Source organism: Notolepis coatsorum (assembly GCF_963971535.1).
Source record: "Notolepis coatsorum genome assembly, chromosome: 6".
Lineage (NCBI taxonomy): Eukaryota > Metazoa > Chordata > Actinopteri > Aulopiformes > Paralepididae > Notolepis > Notolepis coatsorum.
The window spans coordinates 79115581-79128444 of NC_140170.1; the positions used below are offsets into that span (position 1 = coordinate 79115581).

The 12864-nt window shown below is 43.0% G+C and overlaps 1 protein-coding gene across 1 annotated transcript in view; it reads right to left on the reverse strand.

The window, feature by feature from the left end:
* LOC311231108 (sodium- and chloride-dependent GABA transporter 2-like) overlaps positions 1-11564 on the reverse strand; it is a 52945-nt gene extending 41381 nt beyond the window's left edge. The window contains exon 1 of the mRNA XM_084317599.1: positions 11322-11564. The gene's annotated coding sequence lies outside the window, so the exon portion shown is untranslated. The remainder of the gene's footprint in view (positions 1-11321) is intronic.
* Positions 11565-12864: the final 1300 nt, after the last annotated feature.

Consider the following 12864-nt stretch of genomic DNA (forward strand, 5'->3'; position numbering starts at 1 on the left):
CCCATCCCTACTGAGAGGAGACTTGCTTTAGCGCAGAAACAGGCTAACGTTAGCCACTAAGCTAACTAACGTTCTAACGTGACTCCGCAGCACCAGTTCCATTAGTGAGGAAAGGGGGGGGGGGTATATTGACGAGGCTTGACAACAGAGGTTCAAAGATAACTTCACATTTATTGGCTATTCGTTTCTTTATATCGCTGTATCCATTGGGCTGCTCCCTTTCCAACTCTGTGTTGACAATGACATCCTGGTGTGACATCATCAACTACGGCAACTTAGGACGCTCAAAACTCAAACTCAAACCTAATACAACACGCTCTCTCGCTCTCCCTCTCTCTCTACGTTGTCAAACATGGACACTAAAGTTAAGTTATGTTGGAGTTTTATTGTGTTTGAGTTGTTTGAGGGAAAGAAACCTCCTGTCCTGCTGTAGTTTTTATTTTCACTTTGTGCCGCTTGGTTTTATTGTATTTCATTTTTTTTATCTACTTTTTTCTCCCATTTTCTATTTTTCTCCCGTCCAATTCTACCATCCCCTGTCTCGAACGCTGTTAGGCCATGCCTCCCACAAGCCGGCTGCAATGTGGACGAAGCCTTACATCACGTGTCCCCTCCGGTACTCGCGGAAGCAGCCGTTGCATCTTTTCACCTGCACAGCGCGATCTCTCAGCGGCGGGGGTCTGCGTGGGAGGGACACGCCGCCCCCATCGCTTCCCGATTCTGCTGCGCAGGCGCACCAACCGACCTGTAGGAGTCGCTGTCCACAACGTCCGATCCCCACCCACCAGCTTCCCACCCCCTAATACTGCCAATTGTATTAGTATGAACGACCAGCCAAGCTGGTAGCAATGCAGAGAGCTGGGCTCGAACCCAGCGTCTCCTGCATTAGTGGCGAGCGCCTTGTCCACTGCGCCACTTAGCCGCCCTGTTTTATTGTATTTCATGAAAAAAAAAATCAAGAGATGGAAGTAACTTGAGAAAAGGTTTTGCATTTTTCTATTGCAGTTTTGCACAATACATGTTCTTAAAATACCTCTGTACTATGTGAAATATGTCCTAGTAATACAATAGTACAGTAATAGCTGCCATACCACCAGTGTTTTACCCCTTCAGAAGCATTTATATAGACATTTTAAGATAAATGAATATACCGTGATATATACGGGCTATGCTTCAAATTATACCGTGACATTTTAGACCATACCGTCCAGCCCTTTTGTTTCCCCCCTTGGTTGCATATTCCTGCACCGATTGTTTCTCCTCTGGATGGCATGTTTCCAGTATGACTCGCTGTAATCCAACTCTATCATCAAAACAAATCCCATTCAGGAAGCGACAAGGTGAAAGTGTCTCTCAGTCTCATATCATGAGAATTAGGCTACCAGTTGTTATAGCAATGGACAATGGTCTCATTTGTTTACTGTAATTATCACAATTATTATCACAATCTGACAATAATATATTTTGTAGCAGCTTTAAGGCCTCTGCTTTCACCAGTCATCGCCCCCCGTCATTTAATCAGGTCCTTTATTTTGTTGGCCATGTGTATACGTGCATCATTTGGCATTTTTATAACTTGATTACACAATTAATTTCAACAATTTAACTGTAAACTGTTGTTGGTTTGTCAGCTGCATCACATGCAGTTATAATAACCTCTACCATACATGGTCTTAAAAAATATATATAAAATGTTTTACGTGGGTTGTTATGTCCAAGCAGTGGCAAATTTAAGTTTACAAACAGCCCTTATTTGACCAGGCAAGTTGACTGAGAAAACATTGGTATTTACAGCAACAGACTGGAGCTACAGCAGGGAGGAGTGAGGGAGGGTGGGTTCCACACACAGCCATACCTGGGTGTTGTACAGTGTTTTAACTGGTGGCCACTGTGGAGCTCCATTGAGGGCATTTGCAGTTCAGTGGAGTAGGGTCCATAGATTCTCTCAAGGCCAGGGGTGAGAAGGGGGAAAGGGCACTCCACCAGCAATGCAAGGAGAGGCCAAGACATACTTCCTCTGGAATAGAGTCTGGAGAAACTGTGTCTAACTGGACTGGAGTGTCTTTTGCCTGAATCTTTGCTTGAATATTTACAAACATTGACATAACTGCTGTCCCCAGTGTCAGCATTCCTCCCGGGTGTCAGGCTCCTCATTCACTTCCATTCATTTTGATGTCGAAATATCATACTTTATGAGCTAATGTTGCAATTTTATAATTATCACTAAAGTAACTACGTATTTCTCACTTGAGTTGTAGTCAACTTTTCACAGAATGTTTGTAATCTTCCATCCTTCAAGGCAGCATGTACTCATCATTCAGTAGGTAACCACTCCCCAAACATGCCATGCAAGGCAAAGATACACAGCACACTCAAACCTACAACAACATGACTGGATCTGCTTTTATTTTCCAAAGTTAGGCCTGCCACGATAACACATTTTGCTGGGCGATTAATTGCCCCCGAAAATATCGCGATAAGCGATATTATTGCGACCGGTTAGAGATTTCTTTTTTGAGAAATTTATTTCCCAAAACCTTTATTTTGAAGCCCACCGCTCCGTCTTTTCCGGTGTTTTAGACTTTTATTTTGAAGCCCACCGACCGGACCGGAAGTATTGTTGTGATTATCCTAGCAGAACCTATGAGCGGACAACTTGTCTCGTCCGGTTCTGTGTTTTTGAGCTAATGATAAAACAAATATTGAGATTGTTGGGGAACAACTAACTTTAGGTTAGTTTTAACGTTAGCTACTAACGTTAGATGCAGCTACTACAGGCAATCAACGATGAGGAGGAAGCGTCAAAGCAGTATATAATAGAATAGCTGTGGTGCGTAGGCACTGCAGCACGACTCGAAACTACCTACTACGTTATATGAATTCATGTTTAACTTGTCCCCGTGTCCAGTCCTTTGACTAGCCCCACCCGTTCATTGTAAACAATGATGCATGTAATTGTATTAACGTTATTCTGTGTTGTAGCTATGCTATACGTTGTATTTCGTTTGTTAGCTATTTAGCTAATGTTGTTAGCATTGAATGAGAATCAACACTCGATCTTTCATCTTTATTTAGCAGTCCAGTTTCTCCGGGCAGTAGCGAGTAACTACTTGGGTCTAAAAATAGCTAACGTTACACTATAAATAACGCTACTTGGTTAAAAGGAGCAACACTATTGAGAAATGTAGTTAAGCTGTGTGGCGTTGGCCCACGGAGCTCCCGTGCTGTACTCTAGTAACGTCAGCGGCCCGCCTCCCCACACGGACAGTGACTGACAAGGGGCACTGGTTCCGCCTCATTAAAACAAACGCGCAAATAGCAATTAATCGCGCCCGTCAAAATCATTGCATTAATTTTAATTATCGCGGCAATTCATCGATTTATTGCTCATCACGGCAGGCCTATCCAAAGTTAATCAATATGTAAACTGACTCAAATGCCAAAACAAACATGTACCCTTGACTCAGACTGGTCATACTTCAGAAGTATGATATTTAGACTAGGTCCTCAAAATGAATTAAAGTGAACGAGGGGCCTGACACCTAGGAAGACACCTGGGCCCTCATTCATCAAGTTTTCTTAGAAAGTGTTCTATTTTCATACGTAAGCACAGAATTTAGAATGTGTGCACGCACAAAAGAAACGGGATTCATCACACGTGCGTACACAGGTCCTACGCACACCTGTCTTGATAAATATCACCTTGCTCCTAAGCTGGAGCTCGTGCACTGTTTTAAGTATTTGCATACCAGAACCGCCCCGATTAACCATATACGGTAATGGGCCACCCCCATGAAATGTGGAAAAGTGGACTAAGCCGAGGGAAGCGTGTTGTACATGGTGACGTCGGATATTATATCTATTAACTTCCTAAAAGACCATTGCTGCCTGGACACCGCAAACACTAATAAAGACCATTAACCACCGTTTTGCCGTTGCCCGTTGGTGTCATTAATGCATGCTGGAATAAGAATGCCTTTCTTCATTTATTTTTAATATTAATAATTATTATATTACAATAAAAGACAGCTCCGTCTTTTTTTTTTCTTTTTTTTTTGATATTTTTCCCCCTCCATTTTCCTCCGATTTTCTCCCATCTCAATGTTAGTCGTATGCCAATTCCCAATCCCCTTCCTGGTCACTGCGCACTTACCCCCCACAGTCAGATCATCTGGGAGAGTGGAGGCTATCACATGCTTCCTCCGACACACGTCCAGCCAATCAACCGCTTCTTTTCACCTGGCAGCGCGGATCCTGCCCGAGAGGGCGTAGCGTGTGGAAGGATCACACTATCCCACTCAGGTCCTATCCGCGCTTAGCAGGCGCCCCGACCGAACTGTACCCACCCCGCCAGCTTCTCCCACCCTATAATACAGCCAATTGTATTAGTGTGAATGGCCAGCCAAGCTGGTGACAACCCCGGAGCTGTGGCGAATCCAGCTCACAGCTCCGGGGTTGGTGACGAACGCAATCTCCGCTACGCCACCTAACCGCCCGACAGCTCCGTCTTTTAATACACACATATATTGTACAGTAACTAGGGGTGGGACGATACATCGATCCAGATCGATACATCGATGTAATTATCAACAATCGAATCGGATCGATGTGATGTAATAAGATCGATTCATATCGATAATCTTATTTTGAAAATCCTGTGGCGAGTCTCATATCCGCCCAAGAACAACAGCAGTAGCTCCGTGTGTGTAGACGTTACAGCATAGCATTCTCCCTTTCTGTGTGTGTGTGTGCGCGCGTCTTTGGAAAGACCAGATGAGGTCAGAGGAGTTTGATGTTTAAATGTTATTTAAACATAAACAATATAATACATAATAAATGTAGGCCTATACATGATCATGCAACATCAACAAATTGTTGTAGGAACGGTTTGGGAGAGGGAGGTTGTGAGTTTTGAGTTCCAAAAAATGTAGCTTAAAGTTTAAAGCTCAATATATAAAAACGTGGCACTTTACAGTGAACAGGAGGTCTATTTGTATTCAAAACAATAGATTGATTTTCCTTTAAATGTCTGGAAGAGCTCAAAAATACAAATGTCAAATGATATTTTCATTACCTTTTTTTTGTTGATCTAAATGTTACTGATTGTGTTAAATTGGCATATGATATCATCTCATATCGATCGCAGGCACCTGAATCTAATCGTATCGTATTGTATCGTGAGAGACTTTGTGATATCGGCAAATATCGTATCGTTGTCCAAAGAATCGATATCGTATCGTATCATGATGAAACTGGTGATTCCCACCCCTAACAGTAACGTCAAATAAATACGTACAGTCCCCGCTGAAATAAAGGTTCTGCACGCACGTACCAGCAGTGATCTACAGCATAAAAGATAGCCACTTTATATACTATTCTGGGTAGATAATTCATCTGTATCGCAACAGAGTCATGGATCTGGTCGGGGCAGGTAGCATTATGTCGGGAAAATCTTTATGAAATAAACAAATGTGAATTAAATAATTTAAAATTAAGTTTAGCATATTAAATCATTTTTTAAGCTTTTTGAGTAGATAATTAATCTGTATCGCAACAGAGTCACGGATCTGGTCGGGGCAGGTAGCATTATGTCGGGAAAATCTTTATGAAATAAACAAATGTGAATTAAAGAATTTAAAAAGAAGTTTAGCATATTAAATCGTTTTATAAGCTTATAGCTTTTTTCGTGCTGATTTGAGAAGGGTCCAGCTGCAGAGCCGGAGAGCAACGCTCTCAGGGCCAAGATAGCACTTATACTATTTTGAGAGAGACAGCAGAGAGACAGACAGCAGAGAGACAGACAGACAGACCTTATAAATAAATTTGATTTGATTTGACAGACACTGTTCCACAGATGTGTGTGTGTGTGTGTGTGTGTGTGTGTGTGTGTGTGTGTGTGTGTGTGTGTGTGTGTGTGTGCGTGCGACGTCTCCTAGTAGAGACTCAGCCCCCCCCCCTCTGGACCACCTCCTAGTAGAGACCCCCCCCCCCTGGACCACCTCCTAGTAGAGACTTCTCTAGGAAGAAGACGAAGATGAGGATTAATGACTTGACTTTTCTGGTTACAGCCGTGTACTGCAGTGAAAGGGTTAAGTTTAGCTTGCGGTGGTTGCAATTCCCCCTCCTCATCGCAGCCGGTCGTACAGTCTCTACTAGGAGGTGGTCCAGAGGGGGGGGGGGGGGGGTCTCTACTAGGCGACTAGTAGTCACACACACACACACACACACACACACACACACACACTGGAACAGTGTCTATCTGTCTCTCTGTTGTCTCTCTCTCCGGCTCTGCAGCTGGACCCTTCTCAAATAAGCACGGAAAAGCTTTTAAGTTTATAGCTCCAATTTGGGTCCCAAATTGCAGTACAAATGAAGGAGGTGTCTCGGGTAGTGGACTCTAGTTAATATTATGTTCTCTCTGCAATTAGACTGCCCCTCATTCATTCATTCATCCCTATCTGATGCTATCTCTGAAAACAGTTCCTGCGAGCGCAGTCAGTGCATCCGATAACGCTATATATAAACCATTATGCTGCATTCATTCGGAGAGAAAGACCTATTCCACATGCTATTTAGGGTTTGACAATAATTACACTACTATCGCTATTTCACAATGAACTATAATGAATTACGGGGGTCATACATAACACGTCAGTCAAGCTTATTTCCGCGTTGAAACTAATGCATGCAACTGATGAGAGCTATGCCGTCCATCTGCAGTCCCCATATTCTACCGCTGGGCGCCAGGTACGCATGGTCCGACCTATGCTTAAATATACGCACAAAGTCAAGCACAAGTTCAAATTGATAAATCCCACACTTTGCTTAGAAATGATCGTACGCACGGGTTACGCACATATCTGTGCGTACGCCACGTTGATAAATGAGGGCCCTGGTGTTCACAGCAGACGACAGGGACAGTAGTAGCCTCGGTCTTACTTGTAGATGACCTTAGAATTTAGATATGAGACTGCTGAATTTTTACAAGCTTTACTAAAGTGAAATACCTCTTTAAAAGCCTCAATTGTTAGAAGGCTTGCACTCTCACAAAAACTCTAATCAGAGGTGATGGGACTTCAAATTGACTGACGGAGAGCTCTTTATACAGAGCTGAGCCGATAGTTGGATGTGACCGATAATCACCCTTTTTTTTAAAGGATAGATTTCCCCACGATTTCCCCTGCCAGTCTGAGGGTTATATGTTGTACCACTGTATTGCACATTGTTGCGGGCAAGACCACCCGCATTTCATTGTATACTCGTATGCCGTGACAAATAAAACTCTTGACTTGACTTGACTTGGGTCTGAACTAATGACATCTGTCCCAGCCTCGCTTCTCTAACCATTAGGCTAGACGTCTGCCCCAGAGTATTGGAAATAACAAGGTAGATAAACTGTAGAATTAGGGCATCAAAGAGCCGTCTAATCTTGAACACGAGATTGTTCTTTTGGAGTTATTGGTACTATTTGATTAAGAGGAGGAGGTGCAGCAGAAATTACCTCCATAGCTTAAAGGAAAACTCCAACATTTTGGGAAATTAGTAGGGATGCCCCGATCGATCGGCCACCGATCGTTATTGGCCGATAATCAGTATAAATATGCGATCGGTGATCGGTGATAATGCTTTATTTTCGCCGATCGTCAAAACCGATCTCACTCGCTGAGTTCTGTCTCAGACACCGGGAGCTGCACACAGTGGTGCGGCGTCTGCTCCTCCCTCCAGCCCCTCCCGCACACATGTAAACACGGGTCTAGTCTAGTGGGACGGGACGCGTGTATCACTTCCGCAACAGATTTGATTTCCGGGGTTGCCCTGACTGGCCGCGACGGCCACGTGACACACCGCGGCCCTGCCCCGCGGCAGCCCCAGACGCGGCAACGCCAGAGGCTGCTGTGTTTCACTGCCGCTTTCCCACTTCAACGCCGCAGCAGCATTGTCGCGCCAGCCACATCTTCTGAGTGCAGAGCTGTTTAATCACTTTTCCCACTGCGTTACCAGTGGCGCGACGCTGGAGTTCACTTCGCCTTTCACATCGCGCCACGCTTATGCCGTCTAGCACAGTCTCTAACAGTAACAGTAGTCTGACCAGTTTGTTTTGTGATGTTTGTAATCTTGTTTAGAAACACGGGTCTCTTGTCCATTGATGGATATATAATGGATATATTTTGTCTGGCACAGTGGTGTAATGATTAGTGCTCATTCCTGTCAAGCGGACGACCTGAGTTCGAAACCCCGCGTGTCTAATATAATTTTTTTTGGAATATAATATTAATGACTGTATACGCAAAAGTAGCCTAGTTTTAAGTTAAAATATTATAAATCTACATGCATTGAGGATGTCATTCTTTATATAGCTCTCAAAGTTCACCAGATTGAAGCATTTACATCGCAAAAAAAAAAAATAGAAAAAGGGGGGATTCGAACGCGGGTCGTCCGCGTGAGAGGTATGAGGACTAACCATTACACCACGGTGGCAGATAAATAAAATATCCATTATATATCCATTAATGGACAAGAGAGCCGTACGTCGGCCGTCTAATGAAGTTAGCTGCAGGCTACTCGAGTATAGGGTCCAGCTGCAGCTCGGGAGAATCCTGGCCGTAGCTGGAGGCTACTCGAGTACACACAGACAGTGGAGCTTGTTGCGTGGTGGCGATGTCTCGCAGATAATACAAGTACAAGTCTAATTATATAATAGATATATTTTATAAAAATGTAAATTAAATTAAATTATATAAAATAATTAAAAAAAAAAATTTATCAAAAACTATCGGTATCGGCCGATATGGCTCGCGGTATCGGTGGCAAAAAACGTGATCGGGGCATCCCTAGAAATTAGCTTATTTAACATCTTCCCTGGAGTTAGACAAGAAGATACATACCTTTTTTGTCTCTGTGCGTGCATTTAGCTTTGGGAACAGTCGCTCCGTTAGCATAGCTTAGCTTCATCACTGGAAGTGGGGGAGGACAGGAGCCTGACGTTCCCTTACAGTGTATACAGTCACCAAATACACTCCAAATACAACTCCAAAACGTTCATGTAAACATGTTGTGACCTGTGTATTTACCACGTGGAGAAATAAAAAATTATTGAATTAGACAATTACGTTTTCTAAGCAAATATACTCTGAACAATTTTTTGCCTAAGCACTCGTCTCTGCGTGCAGCCAGTTATTTCTACGTGAAGCCGTGTTTGTGGACACTCTCATTAATTCAAAGGATCCAAACCGATTGAAGTTTATGGATACCATGACTTAAAATCCTCTTACCTTGACGATTAAAAGCCTCCCCAATTTAGAAAACAGTAATCCAATGGCTGGTATTGATAATATAATACTAACTACTGCACACTCGGAGCTAACCGGAGCTAACACAGAACAGGATGGTAAAGCAAATATAATGACTTCCTTTCTGGGGTTTTCAAAATAAAAGTGTGACGTTTATAGCAGCGGAAAACATTTATTTTGTACATTATCTAACGTTAACACGAACCTAAACTAACGTTACAACTAATGTCCACAAACACGGCTTCACCTAGAAATAACTGGCTGCGCGCAGAGACGAGTGCTTAGGCAAAAAAAAATTCAGAGTATATTTGCTTATAAAACGTAATTGTCTAATTCAATTATTTTTTATTTCTCCATGTGGTGAATACACAGGTCACAACATGTTTACATGAACGTTTTGGAGTTGTATTTGGAGTGTATTTGGTGACTGTATACACTGTAAGGGAACGTCAGGCTCCTGTCCTCCCCCAGTGATGAAGCTAAGCTACGCTAACGGAGCGACTGTTCCCAAAGCTAAATGCACGCAGAGACAAAAAAGGTATGTATCTTCTTGTCTAACTCCAGGGAAGATGTTAAATAAGCTAATTTCCCAAAGTGTTGGAGTTTTCATAGTGAAAATATGTCGACAGGTTCAAAGGATATATGCCATTTCTATATGGTCCATAGAATCCATCCTGTATTAAATTATATGTGAACTACTCTGTCAAAAAACAGAAACCAATAGAACCTATGTAACATTTGAAAAAAATGTATGTAAAAAAATAAATAATAATAAAACAGGATCCACAGAATATCAGATTTTCTTTCCCGTTCTATCCGTTCTGTCACAGAACATGGACCGGTATCCCCTGAAAAGCCCCTTGCACGCTCTCACTCACATGTACATATCATTCATACCCATTCTGCAGCTCAAGGTGACGACGACGGGTCCGACTCCGCCATACATGATTAGACTGAAAATGAGGGACCCTGATGTAAACAAGACAAACGTCTTTCTCTGGTCTGCATCCCCTTAACAATTGTGTGTATATTGAGCCGTACTGTATTGTACCCATTCTGCAATCTGTTAAATAAAGTGTTCATTTCATTCAGACCAGAAGAGTGACCACGGGCATAACAACACAACCTGTATTCTCAGCATCCTAGCATCCCCCCATGCTAGGATGCTACTCAATATGAGCATACAATACACAGGTTGTGTTGTTATACCCGTGGTCACTCCTGTGGCGTATCAGTTTGCGTTTGGACTGTGGTGTCTTGCTCTGTTCCAAGTCTATGTTTATAAAGAAGCAAGCCGCTTGGTAAATCTTTTTTTTTTAGCTGTGATGTCTTAAGTTCACCATCCAAAGTAAACACTGTCTGGTATGTCATAAATGTATAGATGTAGCAGTACTGTCTATCTGTATGTCGTGTATGTCATATATGTTATGATGAATTGAAAATGGGGGACCCTGATGTAAACAAGACGAAAGTCTTTCTCTGGTCTGCATCCCCTTAACAATTGTGTGTATTGAGCTGTACTGTACCCATTCTGCAATATGTTAATAAAGTTTTCAATCAATCAATCTCTTTTTGGTCTCCATCCAGGAGACCGAAATCTATTCAGTCCATTCTACTCTAGTCTCTAGGCAACACATTCTCTATTACTCTTACACTTACAGGCGTTGTAGATTTATAATAAACGTGACACTTCTTAATTGACTTTCTATGGAGAAAAGGCATGGCTTTAAATAGCATGTAATATGAGGTGTATATATATATATATACATAAAAACATAATTACAGACTAAAAAGGGGAGAAATAGGACGCATCAGAGAGCTGAGCACTCAGCCGGGTAACCTTTGGCCTACATTCTCCTGCTCCAAGTGCTAATCAACCATGCAACCCACTGAAGCACTGTCTCCCAACTATGGAGAGATGCCATTTGGCTGTTAAAAAGAGGCCACACGTTATAATCAACCTAGTAAGAGGACACGTGAATACTAAAACAAAGAGAAAGGTGTGGTGTAAAGGGATGAGCACATGAGTACCTGAGGAAGGAAGCTGCTGTTCAGAAGTGTGCGCTGCTCCGTGATCTATGTCTCCATTTAGTCCCGGCGGCTGAAGACTTTGTCCGGTGGTTCCTTTCGGCGGCGGCGGCAGCAACGAGTTCTCGTCCCTGAGTCTCTCCCGGCCAAATGTCCTCCCGTGCTCTAAGCGAAGAGTGCCCATGTGGAGAGCTTTTTAGAGTGTCTTTGTAGACAGGGGAGAGAGAGAGGGAGAGAGAGAGGGGGGAGAGAGAGAGGGGGGGGGGGAGAGAGAGAGTGAGAAAGAGAGTCAGAATGAGCGGCTTGAAGGCGGAGCTTATTCAACAGGGCAACGAGGGTTGAACCAGAAGTGTGGGAGAGGGGCGGAGATACACATTACAGTGGGTCCTTTTTTAAACGTAAAGGAGCGGGACAGCCTGGTGGGTTCTTTTTTAACACGTACAGGGGCTGGTGAGTTCTTTTAGAAACGTACAGGGGCTGGTGGGTTATTTTTTTAACACGTACAGGGGCTGCCGCCGGGCTGGTGGGTTCTTTTAGAAACGTACATGGGCTGGTGGGTTCTTTTTTAACACGTACATGGGCTGCCGGGCTGGTGGGTTCTTTTGTAAATGTACAGGGGCTGGTGGGTTCTTTTAGAAACGTACAGGGGCTGGTGGGTTCTTTTTTTTTAACACGTACAGCACAGGGGCTGGTGGGTTCTTGTTTAAACATACAGGAACAGGTGGGTTCTTTTTGAAACATACAGCAGCAGGTTTTTTTTTTTTTTTTTTTTTTTTTTTTTATAAACATACAGGAACAGGTGGGTTCTTTTTGAAACATACTTGAGCAGGTGGGTTCTTTTTTAAACATACAGGAACAGGTGGGTTCTTTTTTAAACATACAGGAGCAGGTGTTTTTTTAAAGATTTTTTTTAGCGTTTATCGCTTTTTACTACTGGCAGTCCAGTAGAGAGAGAGAGAGGAGGAACGGGAGACAGAGTGGGGGGAAGACATTCGGCAAATAACGACGGGTCCGGGAATCGAACCCGTTACCCGGGTCGGCCGTGCCGCGACTCAGCGTGTTATGTGGTTCACCACTGGGGCGCCCGCAGGTGGGTTGAGTACTGCCAGTCAAACAAGCACATTTTAATTGTTGAACGGGTATTTCTGAAAATGTACCCATGAAGAGATCGAGAGTAATATTTATTCTACATTCTATCTTCTAATGCTTTGAATTGCTAATTTTTAGTGTTGCCATTGTACCCACGGACATTAATTTACATTTACATTTAGTCACATATTTGACACTATTTTCCAAAGCGACTTACAAGTTCTGCACAACAAGTCAGCAGGAAGGGTACAACTCTGGCAGCTAAGGGTCAGTAACATTGTTCGTGTTGAACTTGAGTGCTACAGTCTTGAGTGCATAGTAGTAAAGACATATTAGCATAGTAGGTAGTTAGGTACTAGTAATGTAGGCAAAGTAGATCGCTAAGTAGCAGAGTACATACTAGTAAAAGACAGTACGAAGGTTTTGTTATTTATTACATGTTTATATAATAATAAAT